Source organism: Manis javanica, chromosome 5 (genome assembly GCF_040802235.1).
Source record: "Manis javanica isolate MJ-LG chromosome 5, MJ_LKY, whole genome shotgun sequence".
Lineage (NCBI taxonomy): Eukaryota > Metazoa > Chordata > Mammalia > Pholidota > Manidae > Manis > Manis javanica.
This window is the reverse complement of record NC_133160.1, coordinates 140,392,860-140,410,939: the sequence shown is the minus strand read 5'-3', so window position 1 is coordinate 140,410,939 and position 18,080 is coordinate 140,392,860. Positions and strand designations below refer to the sequence as shown.

Here is an 18,080-nt window from a genome sequence, read left to right as displayed (position 1 = left end):
GTACCTTCAAGGTCCATTCATGTTATTGAAAATGACAGGATTTCCTTCTTTCTTATGGCTGAATAATATTCCACTGCATATATATCCCACCTGATATATATATATATATATATATCCACATCTTCTCTCTCCATTCATCGACTGACAAACACTCAAGATGTTTCCTTGTGCCGGCTGTTGTGAACAATGCTGCCATGCACATGCGAGTGCACATCTCTCTTCAGGATCCTGTCTTCATTTCCTTTGGATGCACACCTAGAAGTGGAATTGCTGGATCGATCATATGGTAGTTCTACATTTAATTTTTTGAGGAATCTCTATACTGTTTTCCATAATGGCTGCACAAGTTTACACTTCCATCAACAGTATACAAGGGTTCCCTTTTCTCCACTTCCTTGCCAGAATTTCTAGTTTCTTTTCTTTTTGATAAAAGTCATTCTAACAGGTGTGATATCTCACTGTGGTTTTGATTTGCATTTCCCTGATGAGAAGTGACATTGAGCATCTTTTCAGGTACCTATGGGCCATCTGCATGTCTTCCTTGGGAACACTTCTATTCGGTTCCTTTGCCCATTTTTTGACTGATTGTTTGGGTTTCTGGTTTATTTTTTGTTTTGTTATTGAAAGGATTGTATGAGTTGTCTGAGTGCTTTAGATATTTTGAATATTAACCCCTTATAGATGTGATTTGTAAATATTTTCTCCCATTCCACAGGTTACCTTTTGGTTTTGTTGATGGTTTCCTTTGTTGTGCAGAAGTTTTTGAGTTGGTCATAGTCCCAACTTGTTTAAGTGATCCTTTTAAAAACATAAGTCAGATCAAGTCATCTCTCTGAATATTTTAAGTCCTTATTCTACCCTATAGTAGCCTTCTGAACCCTTCCCTCACTCCACCTCGGTATTTTTGACATCACCCTTCCTTTGACCCTCTGCTCTAGCCTCAAGGGCAGCTTTGCTGTTTCCCAGACCGGCCACGGTCCCCCCCATGTGAGGGCCTTGGCTCTTGCAGTTCACTCTGCCTAGAATGCTACCTGCTGAGTCCTCACATCACTGATTCCACAATCAGTGGACTGGTAACGGTCCCTTCTAACTGGTCTAGGAGGCCCTTGCCCATCACCAGCTCTTAAGTAGCCCTCTCTTGTTTCCAGCTCTCTCTCCCCCTAATTTTTCTTCAGTGTGCTTATTGCACCAATATAGTATACATTTATTTGTTATGGTCCATCTCCTCCTACGAGAATGCATTGTCCCAGAGAGCAGGGACATGGTCTGTTAGGATCACCGCTCATCCCCACTGCCTTGGACAGTGGGTGACATATAGTCAGCACCCACTAAGTAGTTATTGAATAAATGGATGATTTGGCTGGGGGAAAATAAAAAGAACCGCTAGTCTCCTTTCTTAATGATTGCAGCTAAGTTTCCAGTAACCAAGAAAACGTTCAGGAGCCACCTTTCAGAGATGCTATAGACGGGATTCTATGTAAATTAAAAATGAGTTTATGGAATAACCTGCCATCCTACATGAGAATTCTCTACATGGCACATCAAAACCATCAAAGTATACAGTAAACAATCCAAAACATAAATAAATTTAAACAACTGTTTAAACCAGGGCAGCAAAAATATTCTGTAAAGGGCCAGGCAGTAAATAACTTGGAATTTGCAGGTCACAATGACTCGCTCCGCTGCTGCAGCATGACAGCAGTCGTACACAGTACAGAAACGAGGCAGCAGAGCTGTGTTCTCTATTAACACTGAAAAATGAGTTTCATGTAATTTTCAAGTGTCATGAAATATTCTTCTCTTAATATTTTTAATCATTTAAAAACATGAAAACCATTCTGGGCTCATGAGCCATACAAAAACAGGTAGCAGGCCAGGTTTGGCCTCTGAGCTGCAGAGTTTACTGGCCCCTGATTTAAATCATTTCTAAGGGGGGCTTCTTAACTACAGATAAAGTACATTCTGACCCATGAATCTGTTGGATATTCTACAATTAATTAAGCATGGAATAATTGTATTTGGTAAAGAATAATAAGTTGAATGACAGTTTATTTGGGTGAATAAGCATGACTAATTAATTTATTCTTCTAGAACTGTCTTTCCACCCAGGTTTTGGTCATCTTCAAACACAAGCTCTGTTTTAGCTTCTTTTTTCCTCATCTAAGTATCTTCATTTTCCATTCAAATGCGGAAATTTTGTCCTATGCCTTCATTCTTTAGAGAAAGGGGAAGTGCAACAAAATCTTAGGATAGAGAGAAGACAGTAGTAGTTCCCTCGGCACTGGGGCAAGGCAGATTCCAGTATAATGTTTTATGATTAAATGTACAATGTGTTGCTTACACTTAGCTTTCAAATACTTTCAAACACACCCTGTTGTGTGGGCCCTGGAATGAGAACTATTTTGATTACAGGTGCTGCTAGAATTCAGGGTCATCTGTCCCCACGAGCCATAAAATTTGCTGAAAAGGCCAGGGTGGGAGATTATACAGCCAAAATATGTTACTTCATAATTTGAAGCAGAAGACTTTAAATTTCACTTAATTATGATAGTCTTATCTATCTCTCCTACATAATAGCAATATATGAAAATAAGGAATTTGAAGAGGCACTCTTGATGGAATCACTCAGAAGAATCGACCAAACATAGGAAAAAGGTATAATTAATGTCAAATATGTCTATTTGACCCTAGATACTCAGGAGAGAACAGGAACACATCATTTTGGTGTCTCCAGCTATTTTAAATAACCTGATGTTGGGTGTCCCAGATGCCAATCAAGAAAGAATTCAAGAGGGACGTTCTCAACACTTACTGCCCTCATTTTCTCCAAGCCCAGGAGACATGGAAAAAAAAGACAAAATTTATGCTAACCTAATTAATTAAAGACTCCACTTGCCCTACCCATTTTGATGGCAGATCCACTGGAATATGAAGTGAAAAATTTTTAAGTTCTTTGAAAGACCTCTAGCACTGGGCTTCTTGAAGAATTTCCAAGTATATCAAAAAATAAACAGGCCAAAGGACACCAATGGTTTTCCAACTCCTGCTGTAAGTAACACACCCTACAGATTACAGTTAAAAACCAGGGATTAAATTAAGCTTCACTTAAATTCCAACTGCCAGGGACAGTCTCCTGGGAAAGCAGACTTGGCTTGGAACCCTGGCGTCTCACATACAGGGTCCAATTCACAACAAAGACAGCCATCCACAAAGCCATCCTGTCTCCACAGGAATCTCCTCCATTCTGCTGAGCTTGAGACCATCCGCATAAATGAAAGCTGAGACATCATATCATAGAAAGTTGTAAGATAAGCGCCTCCACTTCATCCCACAATCGTAACTGAGTTTCTGCGGGAAATTAAAATGCTGGCGTGGCATGCAGTTTCAAACAAAAATGGTCAGAAATGAGTGAATACACCAAGGAATCACCACTGCAGTTGCCTGGCGATGCTATGAGCATTCAGAGACCCAGTCTTTTGGGGAATACCCAGAACACTGCTGAATCATCCTCCGCCAGACATCCAGGGCGACTGTGATGCTGAGGCCAGGTGATGGAGAAAGTGTTTAGGGGAACGTTTCAGTTCGCCGTGGCTTCCGCTCCTATTCATTTCGCAAGGCCTGCCAGTAACAAACCACCACAGTCTATGGGGCTTAAACAACAGAAAATTACAAGTCTGATATGCAGCTGTCAATATCAAGGAGTCGGCAAAGTTGTACTTTTCCGGAGGCCCCCTTCCTTGTCTTGTAGCCTTCTTGCTGTGTCCTCGGTTGTCCTACTATATACGTCTGTCTGAATTTCCTCGTCCAACAAGGGCACCAGTCATGATGGATTAAGGCCCATCTTGATGACCTCATTTATCTCTTTAAAGACCCTACCTCCAAATATACAGTCAGATCCTAAGGTACTGAAAGTCAGGCCTTCAACATATGAATTTCGGGGACACAATTCAGCCTTTTACCCTGCCACAGCTATGGAAAGGCTCTCTTGCTATTTATTCTTACCAGTGTCAGAGGCTAGAGATAATAAACCCATGAATTCAATTCCCATTTTTTTAAAAATAAGCCACCTTTCTTTCATAATGAAAGGATATTAAATTCAACAATGTTGCAACACCACTCTGATTTTGATTACCAAAAAAAAAAAAAAAGCAGCTTATCACTTTCACTGCCTCTATGAAGTCCTTCATTCCATACCAGATCCAATCGTAAAGTCTTTGGGGGTGGGAACACTCCCAAAAGATTTCTAAGCACCAGCTGGCAGCCCACATTTTATAAGCAATTTTCACTGCAACAAAGATCCAACACAAGGAAAAATCAGGACATTCATTTGACATTCATCATAGTAGAAGGCAAATGTAAAAAAATACATTCTCACTTCTTTCACATGTGCCTTTTCATATAGACATTCACATCTTTGCAGGAAGAATTACCTAATGCTGTATTAATCTATACTGCCAACTCCTGATTATCAAAATGGGTTTAAAAAATAATACTGAGATCAAGATTTCTTCAAACCAGGTGTGTGTGACCAGGAATATCATCAGCCAAATATATTAAAGTCCTGTATCTAAATGATCACAAAAGCCCTGTTTAAAGGAAATACCAAAAACAATAGCATTTAAATGATTTTGATCTGAAGTTAAGCCTTCAATAATTTATGCCTTAAAACCACTTATGTCCTCCAATTATATCTATATTACTCATTAATTCCATAAACATTAACTGAGGCTGTACTATGTAGCAGGCAGCATTCTAGGATGAACAAACAAAATTCCTGTCCTCATGGAACTGACATTCGGGCAAGATACACACATCACTTCCCCTAGTGTCCTAGAGCACACTTCCCTTCCCAATTTCCCTGACTGGGGCAATTCTATCTGTAGCCTCCTACCTTCCCAAAGACAAAACTTATACTTATTTTATATATTATTTTGTCCTTCACGTCCCCCCTGGGGTTTCTAATGGTCATTTCTGCCTCCCCCACCTACCCTTCCTCAGACATATAATATTATCACCACAAGCCCCAGCCATGAAGAGATGACCCTGCTTCTTCCCCTGCACTCCTGGTCATTCACCAAATCCTATTAATCCCACTCCTGGAATCTCTCCCCAGTCTTTTCCGTACTCTCCTTTCCCACCACCACAATCCTCACGTTTTTGTCTTAGACTAACACCACATCCCTCTAGAGGATTAAACCTATGAATCAGGAACAGTGATCTACTCATCACTGTGACTACATCTTCATTTTTGTTTGCACAGAACTCTGGACACACTGTAAGAAGTCAATACACTTTGTTTTTACAGATCATGTGCTCTGAGGACAGGCTTGTATCTTTTTTTTTTTTTCTACTGACAGTGACTGACACATAGTGGTTATTATGGGCCTTCTGGAAGCCACTTACTCATTCATGCACCAAATATTTATGAAACACCCACTCCCCACCAGGCACTATCTAGATGATAGGGCTATATCAGTGAACACAAATAAAATCTCTGCCTTTTGGAATTTATATTTATGAATTTATATGTATGTAAATTCCTCTTGGAATGTATATTATAGTGAGAGGAGAGAGATATTGATTTAAAACATAAGTAAAGTATGTAGTGTGTTACAGAAGGATAAGTTCTATAGGAAAAAATAAAGACAGGTAAGAGGGATGTGGGGAGGAGGGACCGGAAGGTTTGTGATTTTCAACACATTAATCGGGATAAGTAGGATAGACTTCACTGAGAGGGTAACACTTGGGCAAAGATATAAATAAGAGAGGAAGTCAGCCATGTGGGTATCTGGAGAAGAGCATCCAGGAAAAAGAAACGGTGCATGTAAAGGCCTTGAGGCAGAAATATGCCCAGTGTGTTCAAAGGGCAGTGTGGCTGGAGTGGAGGAAGCCAGGGGAGAGTATGAGGAAATGAGGTCAGAAAGGAAGGGAGGGGTCAGCATATGGAGCCTTTCAGGTAATCATAAGGACTTCATCTCTTACTGTGAGGACAGAGAAGTCATTACAAGTTTTGAGCAGAGAAATACTGTGGTATAACTTGAGCTTTAACAGGATTACTCTATTATAGAGAATAGAGGCAGAGAAGCAAAGACAGAATTAAGGAAAGCAGCTAGGAGATCCATTCAATAATTTAGGCAAGAGAGGATGGTGGCTCGGGTTAAGGTGGAAACAATGGATATGTTAAGAAGGTCCAGTCAGTAAGGTTTTCTGACAGACTGGACCTTGGAAACATGTCTACATTTTTTCCTTTTCATTGATAACAACCAAGTTCACACATAGACCCTTCTCATTCCCAGATGGCAGTGAGAGTCTACAATTTGTTCTCCGTATCTTCAATTCTATCCTCTACCTTCATCCTACAAACGGCAGCAGGATGGCTATTCAGAATGCTGCTTCCATCACACCTGCTCACAGTGGGTCTCTCTTCTGAGGCCAGACCTGGTCCCAAGCCCTCCACACAGGCCAGCCTCCTGGCACACATAACCCTGCCCGTTCTGTCACCCACCTCTGCTCTCCACCCGCCCTCCCTTCGTTTCTCCACTGCCCTAGATCTGAAGGCTCTTCAGCGTGTCAAGGCTCACTGCAGGTCCCACCTCCATTAGGGAGTCTTCCCAGCATAGTTTCTACCTCTCAGGGTTCCTGTGGCCTTTACCACCCATACCAACTGCTCCACATCACACTGGCCCAACCAGACTGTGCGTCCTTAGAAAGCAAGAGCCGCACGGTATGTTTTTCAGGCCTCATGTCACCTACTGTATAAGAGGCAATTAAAATACTTGCTGACAAAGAACATTACAGCAAAGAATGCAAGAGTACAGTGTTTTAATTACTTCTGAAGTGCCATCAACACTTAAAATTGGAAGTAATCACATAAAAATCCAAATTTCTGCCTTCTTCTAAAATATTGGACAATCAGGCAACATCAGACCCCAATCCTGAACAGCCAAGTGGTGCCTGCACCCTTTTTTCCCCTTATACTCCAGTCCCATTGTTTACTTTTCTGTTGGGTCCTGACAGTCATTAGAGTTTGCAATCCCCATATTAGATACTAGTTACCTTGAATACTTAAACTATCAGGTTCTTTGGGGAAGTAATTACTTAGTGAAGATAGTATCAGTTTTTCCCACTCATGAAATCCAGTGACAATGATATGGTTTTAGACTTTCCTGTAGTATAAACATAATCAATTATATTCATACAAACACAAATACATATACAAATATACACACACCTGTGTATTTTGGAAACTATTTCCTTAATCTAACAGATTATAACTCCTATACTACAATTCAAATACCTTGAAATATGGGTATTATAATTCATGATTAAGCATAAGAGGGTCAGATACCAGTATATAAACTATACAGAAAAAAAGGAAGACAAGGAAAAAAAATAAATGTTACTGATTCTAATGAGCCATTAAACCATTTTAAGAAAAAAACAAGTTACTAAAATGTTTTTGAAACTAGAAAAATGATATGGTTTTGTTGATTTTTTTAAATGAAACATCAAGTATTAAGGATTGAGATATGTATAGATTAGGGATGTTACAATGGGTTTAATCTCCAGACTACTACCGCCTACATTTTAAATAAAAATTGTCATCTTCTTATCTATCATTAAATTTCAGAAAAATGATACCAAAGAAGGTAAATCATACTGCAGAGAAACAATACAACAGTTTTCAGTTAAGCCTATCAAGAGTTGAGGGGTTAAGCAGTTATCATTACTGGGAGAGTTTAGGGGAGTCATCTCCTATGACCTGTGACCCATGTCTAGGGGTTTTAATTAACAGAAAAGCAAAATCTGGAAACAGAAGTCAGAAGATATTTAAAGGGCACACTGGCTTTATCTGTGCATCAGTCACTACTTCTAGTCCAAACAGGCAGGCCTTTCTTAGCAAACAGCTTTCCTGATTAGCAATCAGACTTTGGAGACTTCCATGGCTACCTCCAGCCTTGTGGTCTGAAAAGCAAATACAGTTCAGCCCAAAGCCCATAGTTAAAGCAAACAACCTGAGCATAAAGGTACACTTTCTGACACACTCCAGCAAGACGGGATTCTATGTCCTTCAAATCACATTTGCTATGTGTCTTTTTCCCTTTCTCTTTCCCAACTGAATGGTTTAACTAATAACTTTCAGGGGAATGTTTGCTGGCTTAGCATATACTTTACCACTCTTCCCCATAAAAATTAACCTATTTACTCTGCATACAAAGAGGCCAAGACAGACTGATGAATGAATATTAGAAAAAAAAATTATAGTGTTTTTAAAAATACTTAGTAGGGCTTTATAAACACATTATAACCCAATGAAGCAAAATGGTCCATGATCATACTGTCAAGCTAGTTCATAAAGGAAAGAAAATAAATTAACATGATTAGAAAACTCAAATTCAGAAAAGAAAAAGAGAAGTCTTCTAGTGTATTAATGGTTCATATTTTTCAGTGGAAAATATATATCAACATATATATCTTTTTTAAAAAAATTTATACAAAAGGAAATGGTATTCACATGTCCTGATATATATATATAAGTATATGCATAGAAATAATACAATTCCAAAGCAGCACACAGAGCTACTGCATTCTTTACAAATATGCTATAAATAACGTGTGTAAATATCTTTGCATAGTTTTAAGTGAACCTGTTTATGAAATTGCTGGTGATTTTAATTGTGAAACATATAGCCAAATTTAAAAGATAATTTAATCTCAAACAAAGTCCATTTTCTGCATGTGTTGTAAGTATCAACAATATGGACCTGCTTTGTCTCAAACTGCATCAGAAAACAGCCAGACAACCAACCCATTGCAGACCAAGCCAAGCTCTTCTAGATAGCACAGTCTCTATGAATTAAACCAGAAATCTTATGGCAAAGCTGGGGGGTTGGTAATGACAGCTTTGAAAAGGCTGACCTCTGACTTTTTTCTACATTCTTTGTTTAAGACACAACTGCAGGAAAAGAAGGGGCAAGGTGGAGAAATTAACATGCGCTTGTCATAGTTTTTTCAAGAAGCTGTAACAAAATACCACAGACTGGGTGGCTTATAAACAACAGAAATTTATTTCTCAGAGTTCTGGAGACAGAAGTCCCAGATTAAGGTGCCAGCATGGCTATCTTCTAGTGAGGGCCGTCTTCTTGGTTCACAGCTGGCCCTCCTGCTGTGTGCTCACGTGGCAGAAGGAGCCAGGGAGCTCTCTGGAGCCTCTTTAGCAGGGCACCAAACCCATTCATAGGGCTCCACCCTCATGACTCGATCACCTCCCAAAGTCATCACTTCCTCATACCATCATCTTTGGGAGTTAGGATTTCCACATATGAATTTGGGGGGGAGGTGACATTCACTTAGACCATAGGAGTACTTAATTAGGAATATTAGTAGTTGAAAATGCTAGGTAAGCAGTAGATAGATGGGAGTGTCAATCCATCTAGAGCTGAACACCTTGCTCCCTCAACATTGTCAGAATCTAGGGGGTGCCCACGGCAGTCAACGTGAAGAAGCTCAGAGTCCTGGGATGATGCGGGCAGTGGGGATGGGGAGAGCTGGGAATGTCCAGTCGCACCTTATTTCTTCATTATCTGAGTGGCTGCATGGGAGTGTCTGATTCTCCTGGCACCCAGATACGTCTGGATAACTCAGAGCAAGTTGAAAGAGTGCGTGGCTAAGCCACATACGGTGGCTATGAAACCCGGGCCAGATCTTTCCAATATGCCCTACATTTCTATTTCTGCCTCTGAGGGTCTGATTAGGTATTTTCCTCAAGAAAATAGCCCCTATCCACTGACAACTTCCTATCTATTTCTTAATCAAAAATAATGTTACTTCTCCTAGTTAATCTACATCTACATTAACCACTTTCTCCCTGGAAATTCCAAAGCATTCCATTTATATACTCTGGGCCTTAATTATCTCATTAGTTACTAAAATAATGAATGATACATAAAGAGAGATACATGGAGTTTTCTATAGGTCAGCCACTTTATAGGCGGTGCTTTTATTTATACAGGTATACAATGGAGTTTGAGGAAAAAATTCATTCAAATTTTAATTAGTAGATGTGAAACTTGGATAAAACCATTTGATCTCTACATCCTGAGCTCTTCTATTTATAAAACCAGCTAATACAGTCTCTTTCATAGGATGTTGTGGAGATCAAATGAAGTTCCTCCCTCCCCCACCCCATCAAAAGCTGAGAAAGTACTTAAGTAGTTAGCATACTGGACAAGCTCAATAAAATGTTAGCTCTCCCAGAAGGCCTTGTGCTCTGGCTGTCTGTCCTCCAGGATATTTCATTTTACTCCTTCCAGCAGCTACCAAAGTTACCTTCCATATAGGATATCTTTCATGAGTTAGCTTGGAATTTAACTGAATTGCACCAAACTAAGCAAAATTAATTCACTATCTTCTATGACTCATAAATTAATGTCTGCTCAAGACTAGTGGTCATTTTCAACCGAATTTTAGAATCATCAAGGGCCCAAAGCTGTGGCTGGAACTCCCGATGGTTTATTTCTGAGCCGAGCCTTTGGTAAAGTGGCTAATTACTTTTTAGGCACTGTCATGTTCTAGCCAGACACCAGAAATCCTGGCACTAACAAATTATCTACAACCCTAAGCCTTCAAGAAAATTACCCTTATGAAACCAAGCATGGAACTGTTACTAAGATTCTAAAATCGGTCCTCAAAAGGGCCTCAGCTGCATCATGAGTTCAGGAAAAACTACTTTCTTCATTTCTAAAAAGGTTATGCTAGGAAACTGCACAGAGCAATTTCCTAATGCAAGCCAGACTGAAGTTGATAGTCATTTTTTAAATAAATTATTGGCTTGGATACTGTCTACATAAAAACATCCAATAGACCATTCTGTTTATGAATGAAGTTGGAGATCAATTCTTATTTGAGCAGATAATAATCTATTTGGAAATTCCAGAAGTTCTGAACAGTTATCATGTCCTGAATATAGATCTTATTCAGACAGTATAATGAAATTAAATGTTTTATTCATTACAGGGATTAAGAAACTACTGCTTATTCTTATTTCAGCAATTATATTAAAATAAATGATTGACTATATGTCACTCCAGTGTGTTATCTTTGAAGGCTTGTAAAGAGAGTCTAATAATTCACAGATTATTTAACATAAAAAATATAAAGACAGGCAAAAAATCAGAAGATGTAATGTTATAAGATCTATTAACATATTTATCATAAACATCCTTATTACAGATTTATACAAAAATGTGGTTTCTCATCCACAATGTTGCTTATGTGAAACTTTCATAAGATTGTTTATCAATTGTACTTTAATAAAAAAAAATGTGGTTTCTCCTAATGAAAGCAAGTTCCAGATACTCTCTTTAGCAAGTTCCAGATATTCTCTTTATTCTTGTATTAGCTAACTGAGTGTGACAAGGTTGATCTGATTTTACTTCATCTGCAACCAAATAATCATAATTAGGCTGGAAGTTTCACATACATATTTGTACCCCAAACTCAAATTTCAGTGGTTCAATCACTCCAAACCCCTGACTTCAATCAGCACCAGGCTCTATTCAAAGTAAAGGGCAGTTAAGAAATTACTGTCATGCAGCCATTATTTTGTTTCAGCTGCAAGAAAAATAACCAACAAGACCATATCCTCCTAGAATATTCTACTACACCCCTCATAGGGTCAACCATCATTCTATGAATAGGTCAAAAGATTTTTTAAAGGGCATCAAACAGAAAGGAAGGTTCTCAAGGAGAGACAGGGTTAAAAGATTCATGACACCCACTTTCAGGGTGCTAAAGATATCGATGAAACTTTAGCTATGGCTGTCCTTATAAATGAACAATACCACACTGATCTATGGATGAATTTTTATGAAGTGACATTATCAGCCAAAGGACTGCCAAAGAAAGCAAAGGGGCCAGGTAACAAAGATGTCAGTTCCCAGGAAGCTGGTCTACCCAGGTTGAAATAAGATTACAAAGAAAGAACAGGAAGCAGATAAGCCATCTTGGAGAACTGAGCCCTCCACAGATTGGGAGGCATGGCTTGACCTACTAATGGAAATACAGAAAACATGTTCTAAATCTAACAGTGTGATTTTAATACCTGATTAAAGCTCAGTAGCAGAACTCAGCTTTTAGCTACATGCTGGAGAAGGGAAATGTCTTTGAATTTCACCAAGACCGAATTTATATTTTTGCACATTAAAAATAAAGGTTATTGCCCACACAAAACTGTAATTTTACTAGAAACAAAATTAAATGGCCACCTAGAATCCAAACATCACAATAAAGCACTGACTTTTTTTTCCTTTTCAATCTTTATGCATTCACAATTTTTACAGAGCTGTAACTAAAGAAGAGATATAAATCTGCAGTCTTCATGCTTCCAATACAATTATTTTAATGTCTGTTTAACAGTCTATTGAGAGGTATATTAAGACAAAAACAGCACAGGTAGATATAAAAATATAGCTAGCATTTTAATTATACTATGAAAAAGGTCTACTTTTCATGAAACATATAAAATCATGTTTCCCAAACCCAAGATACTTTAACTCATAGGTTTTCTATTTAGTAAAATAATAGTTTTGTGAAATGTACCTTTTCATATAAAAGACTCAACTCATATAATGATTAATAAAAATTATTGAAGTTCTATATTACTGAATAATATACCAGACTTATAAATCCTCAGTCAGTAGTTATTGATAATGATTAGGATAGAAGTAATGGAAATTTTTATTTAATCTGTTTTATTCAAAAGTATAATGAGCATAAAAATGCTTATACCTTATGAAAAACAAAGTATTTTTAATTTAATATATATAGTGACCTAGAAAATGCATCAAGATTGATTCACATTCTCTTCTATTATTTCAGATTTCCACAGTTACGCCAAAGAATAGCCAGAGATTGGTACTTTTAACAGAGTGACTCAAACAGGGATGGGGAGGAAAAGTAGCAAAGATACAACGTTTGTAAAGAAAAAAAATGACATCACAGCTTAAGCTCACTTCTTAAACAAACCTTTTCCACAGAAAATATGCATAGCATAAACCTAAGTAAAATATGGTACTAGAATAATGATAGGCATAAATAATCAAAGGAACAGAATTGAGAGACCAGAAATAAACTCTTAAATTTATGGCCAACTGATTTTCTACAAAGTTGCCAAAGTAAGTCAAAAGCTAAACAGGAAAAGGACTGTCTTTTCAGCAAATGGTGGTGAGACAACTGGATATCTATATGCAAAAAAAAATTGCATATATACCTGACCCTCATACCATACACAAAACGTAACCCAAAAGGGATCAAAGACCTAAATGTAAAGACCAAAACAACAAAAGTTCTAGAAAGAAACACAGGAGAAATATTAGTGACCTTTGATTAGACAAAATGTATTTAGAAAAATCAGAATCATGAGCTTTAAAAAAAAACTCATAAATTGAACTTCATTACAATTAAAATCTTTTGAGCTTCAAAAGCTACCGTTAAGAAAATGAAAAGACAAGTTGGAGACTTGTGCAAAAAATTGTGCAAATCACATAACCATTATATAAGGCAAATAATCCAATATAAAAATGTGCAAAGAATTTGAATAGGCATTTACCTGAAGAAGATATGAGTGGCTAAGAAGCTCACTGACTGAATAACTATCCCATTTGTGAGGAGATAAAATCTCATAATTATTAATTTTGTCCTTTTTAAGAGCCATATAATAGGACGATCTCATTCAAAACTCCAAAGCATGTTATTTTGCATTTCTCAAACCACAGTCAAGTTTTCATATCACTATATAAAATAATGACAATAATACCCAGATTGAACAAAAAATAAAACTATCTATATTCACAGATGATATAATCTGGTATATAGAAAATTCTAAGGAAGTCATATACAAAATAAAAAATGACAGGTACCAATAAACAAATCCAACAAGATTAAAGAATACAAGAGCAATACATAAAAATTAATTATATTTCTATATACTAGCAGTGAATACTATGGAAATGAAATTTAAGAAATAATTCCACTTGTAAAGGCATCAAAAAGAAAAAAAATACTTGGGAAAAATTTAACAATCAAGTGTTAATACTTGTTTCTTGAAAATAATAAGAAATTTTAAAAGACCTAAATCAGTGGAAACACTCCATGTTAATAAATAAGAACTCTTAATATTGGTAAAATAGAAATACTCTTCAAATTGATCTAAAGATTCAACACAACCTCTATCAAAAGGCTGGATCAACATTCAAAAACCAATTTATATAATCTACCATATCAATAATCTGAAAAAGAAAAATCATACAATCATATCAATAGACATAAAAAAAGCATCTGATAAAAAAATCCAATACCCATTCATGATAAAAACTCTCAGCAAACTAGGAATAGAGGGGAATTTCCTCAACTTGATAACATCTACAAAAAAACCCTACAGCTAATATTTTACTTACTGGTGAAACAAGATGTTTTACCACTAAGATCAAGAACAAGACAAGGATGGCCCCTTTCACCACTCCCATTCAATACTGTACTAGAAGTACTAGCTAAGGCAATAAGACAAGAAAATAGAAGGCATACAACTGAAAAGAAATAAAATTGCTTACAGATAACATGATTGTCTATGTAGAGATTGTCTATGTAGAAAATGCCAAAGAATCAGTAAAAACACTCCTGAAACTAATAAGCAATTATAGCAAGTTAAATATAGCAGGATACAAAGTCAATATACAAAATACACTTGCTTTCTTATACACCAGCAATAAACAACTGGTATTTGAAATTAAAAATACTATTTATACAAGCACTAGAATAAATGAAATACTCAGATATAAAACTAATAAAATATATGCAAGACCCATATGAGGAAAACTATAAAACTCTGATGTAAGAAATCAAAGAAGATAGAGATAAATAGGGTTGTTCCAAATACATGGATAGGAAGACTTGATATTGGCAAGATCTCAGTTCTTCTCAAATTGACCTATAGATTCAATACAATCTTAATAAAAATCCTGGCAAGTTATTTTGTGGATACAGATAAACTGATTCTGAAGTTTACATGGAGAGCAAAAAGCCCAGAATAACCAATACAAATTGAGGGAGAAGAAGAAAGTTGGGGGACTAACTATCTGATTTGAAGATTTACTATAAAACTATAGTAATTAAGACCTTAATATTGGTGAAAGAATAGATAGATTACTAAAACATAATAGAGAGCCCAGACAGACCCACACAAATACAGTTAACTGATCTTTGACAAAGGATCAAAGGCCATTCAATGAAGAAAGGATAGTCTTTTCAACAAATAGTGCTGGAATAATTGGACATCCACATACAAAAAAAATGAATCTAGACAAAGGCCTTACAGCTTTCACAAAAATTAACTCAAAATAGATCACAGACCTAAATGTAAAATGTAAACTACAAAACTCCTAGATGGTAATATAGGAGAAAATCTAGATGACCTTGAGTTGTCAGTGACTTTTTTAGATACAACACCAACAATCCATGAAAGAAATAATTGATAGGTTTGGCTTCTTGGCAATTTAAAATCTTCTGCTATAAGAAAGATAAAAGATATGCCAAGCAAATGAAAAGATGAAACAGAGAACTGGGAGAAAATATTTGCAAAGGACTTACCTGATAAAGGAATGGTATCCCAAACATCCAAAAAACTGTTAAAACTCAATAATAGAAAAATGAACAATCTAATTTTAAAATGGGCAAAAGATCTGAACAGACACTTCATCAAAGAAGATACATAAATGAACAATAGGCATATGAAAACATGTTCAACACCATACATCACTAGGGAAATGCAAATAAAAAGAACCATGAAATACCACTACACATATTAGGGTGGCTAAAATCCAAAACACTGACAACACTAAATGCTGAGGAAGATGTGGAGAAACAAGGAACTGTCATTCACTTCTGGCAGGAATACAAAGTATTACAGATACTTTGGGAGACAGTTTGGCAGTTTCTTATAAACCTAAACATATCCTTAGCACACAATCCAGCAATCATATTACTTGGTAACTCCTGCTACTTGGGTTACTTGGTAACCCAAAAGAACTGAAAATTTACATCCATACAAAAACCTGCATCTGAATGTTTATAGCAACTTTATATATAATTGTCAAAACCTGGAAACACCCAAGATGTCCTTTAACAGGTAAATGGATAAAGAAACTGTGGTACATCCAGACAACAGCATATTATTCAGCACTGAATGAGTGATCAAGCCATAAGAAGACATGGAAGAACCTTAAATACATATTGCTAATTGAGAGATACCAATCTGAAAAGGCTACATACTAAATGATTCCAACTATATGACAATATGGAAAACGTAAAACTATGGAGACCATAAAAAGATCAGTAGTTGCCAGGAATTCAGAGGGAAGGATGGACGGATAATAAAAACACAAGAGGTTTTTAGGGTGGTGAAACTACTCTGTGACACTATAACAGTAGATACATATTATATTTCTCAAGGCCCATATAATAATGTACAACACAGAGAGTGAACCCTAGTGTCGACTATGGACTTTAGTTAATAATAATGTATCAATATTGGCTCATCAATTATAACAAATACACCATACTAATGCAACATATTAATAATAGGGTAAACTCTGGGTGGTGGGGGGATATATGGGAACTCTACACTTTCTGCTCAGTTTCTCTGTAATCTAAAACTGCCCCCCCAGATATAAAGTCTATTAATTTAAGAAGCAAATAATGTCAATTATAAAAAGTAAAATAAAATCTAGCATTAAGAAAAGGAAGTAAATCTTTACTATTCATGATGCACTCAGAATTGTTTAGAACAGAAAGTCAACGGAGGTCTTGGCGAAAAGGGCAGCTGTTACCTTGCGGTGTGAAAACTCTGGACAGCTTTCTGATAACCTCTAACTTGGCTGTTCCCCAAACAATTGTGTTTATAGCACACACCAGGATTCTACTACTAGTGAAGCTCTGAAATTGTCTTCCTTATCTGCTCTTTAACTATAGGCTCTGGAAGGCCTCCCTTTCTTTCAGACTCAAAAAGCAAGTAATTGAGTTAAATGTATTTTTTTTATGTTCCTGAAGAAGAAATCCTATTTGTCCTTTGTTAAATAATAGCTCTCTCTGCTAGTCTCTCCACCAAGCAGCAGAATTTGGAATGCCATCTGTACTCCCACAGAACTTAGTTCTTACCTCTAGTGATTCACTTTTCACCCTGTGCGCCTGCTAGCTGAATACCGATCTGGCCTATCCCCTACTGTGAGCCCGGGGAAGACGGGACTATGCCAGTCATTTCATACCAAGACCACACACCTAAAAGGCATTACCAATCAGATGGTTTTGGATCTAAATAATGGGCACCTAACTCAAACTACCTACCTAACCTGCCAGGAAAGTGAACGTTGCTGGCTGTAGGTGCTGCTAAATCTGGGGCCTTTAAGAGGGGGTGTGTGGATGGGTGTGTCCTGCCCATGTTATTTCCTCCATCTCCCTGCTCTGATTTCTGCTCTTTTGACTTGATCCTCAGAAAGGCCAGAAATGGTAACAGTGAGGGTCACTATCAGCTCCAGCTTAACAAACCCACAAAAATGAAAAACTTCTTTGCAATAGTTTCAGCAAAAATACTGGGGGCTCCTCCATAAACTGATTTTTGTGACCCTGATTGGTCAAGCTTATGTCACACGACCCTAACAGAAGCAGCGGGGTCATCTCCTCTGACTATATAGGCTAAAGACAAAGCAAGGGTGGACTGCTTGTGGAGACGTGGGTGATTTACTGACAGGAGGAAGAAAAGGATGCTGGGTGGGCAAAGTCAACAGATGTTCCCTACGTCACACATTCTCAAGACTGCCGACTTGCTCCCTTCTCATGAGTATTTATTAACTGTGTAATATGTATAATGCTGAGTTACCCACCAAATATCCAATAGAAATTGTCTGCAGTGTCTGCACCTGTACAATATACTTTCTCAGAACGAGTAATTTTCCACCTTACAGCCTGCCATACGTCAGGCTGTCAATGCTGTTTCATTTTCCTGGTCCGTGGTGAGGATATTTTGCATT

The 18,080-nt window shown here is 37.2% G+C and overlaps 1 protein-coding gene across 7 annotated transcripts in view; it reads right to left on the bottom strand.

The window, feature by feature from the left end:
- Positions 1-18,080, bottom strand: part of APBB2 (amyloid beta precursor protein binding family B member 2) — a 381,148-nt gene that overhangs the window by 289,071 nt on the left and 73,997 nt on the right. The window lies entirely within an intron of this gene.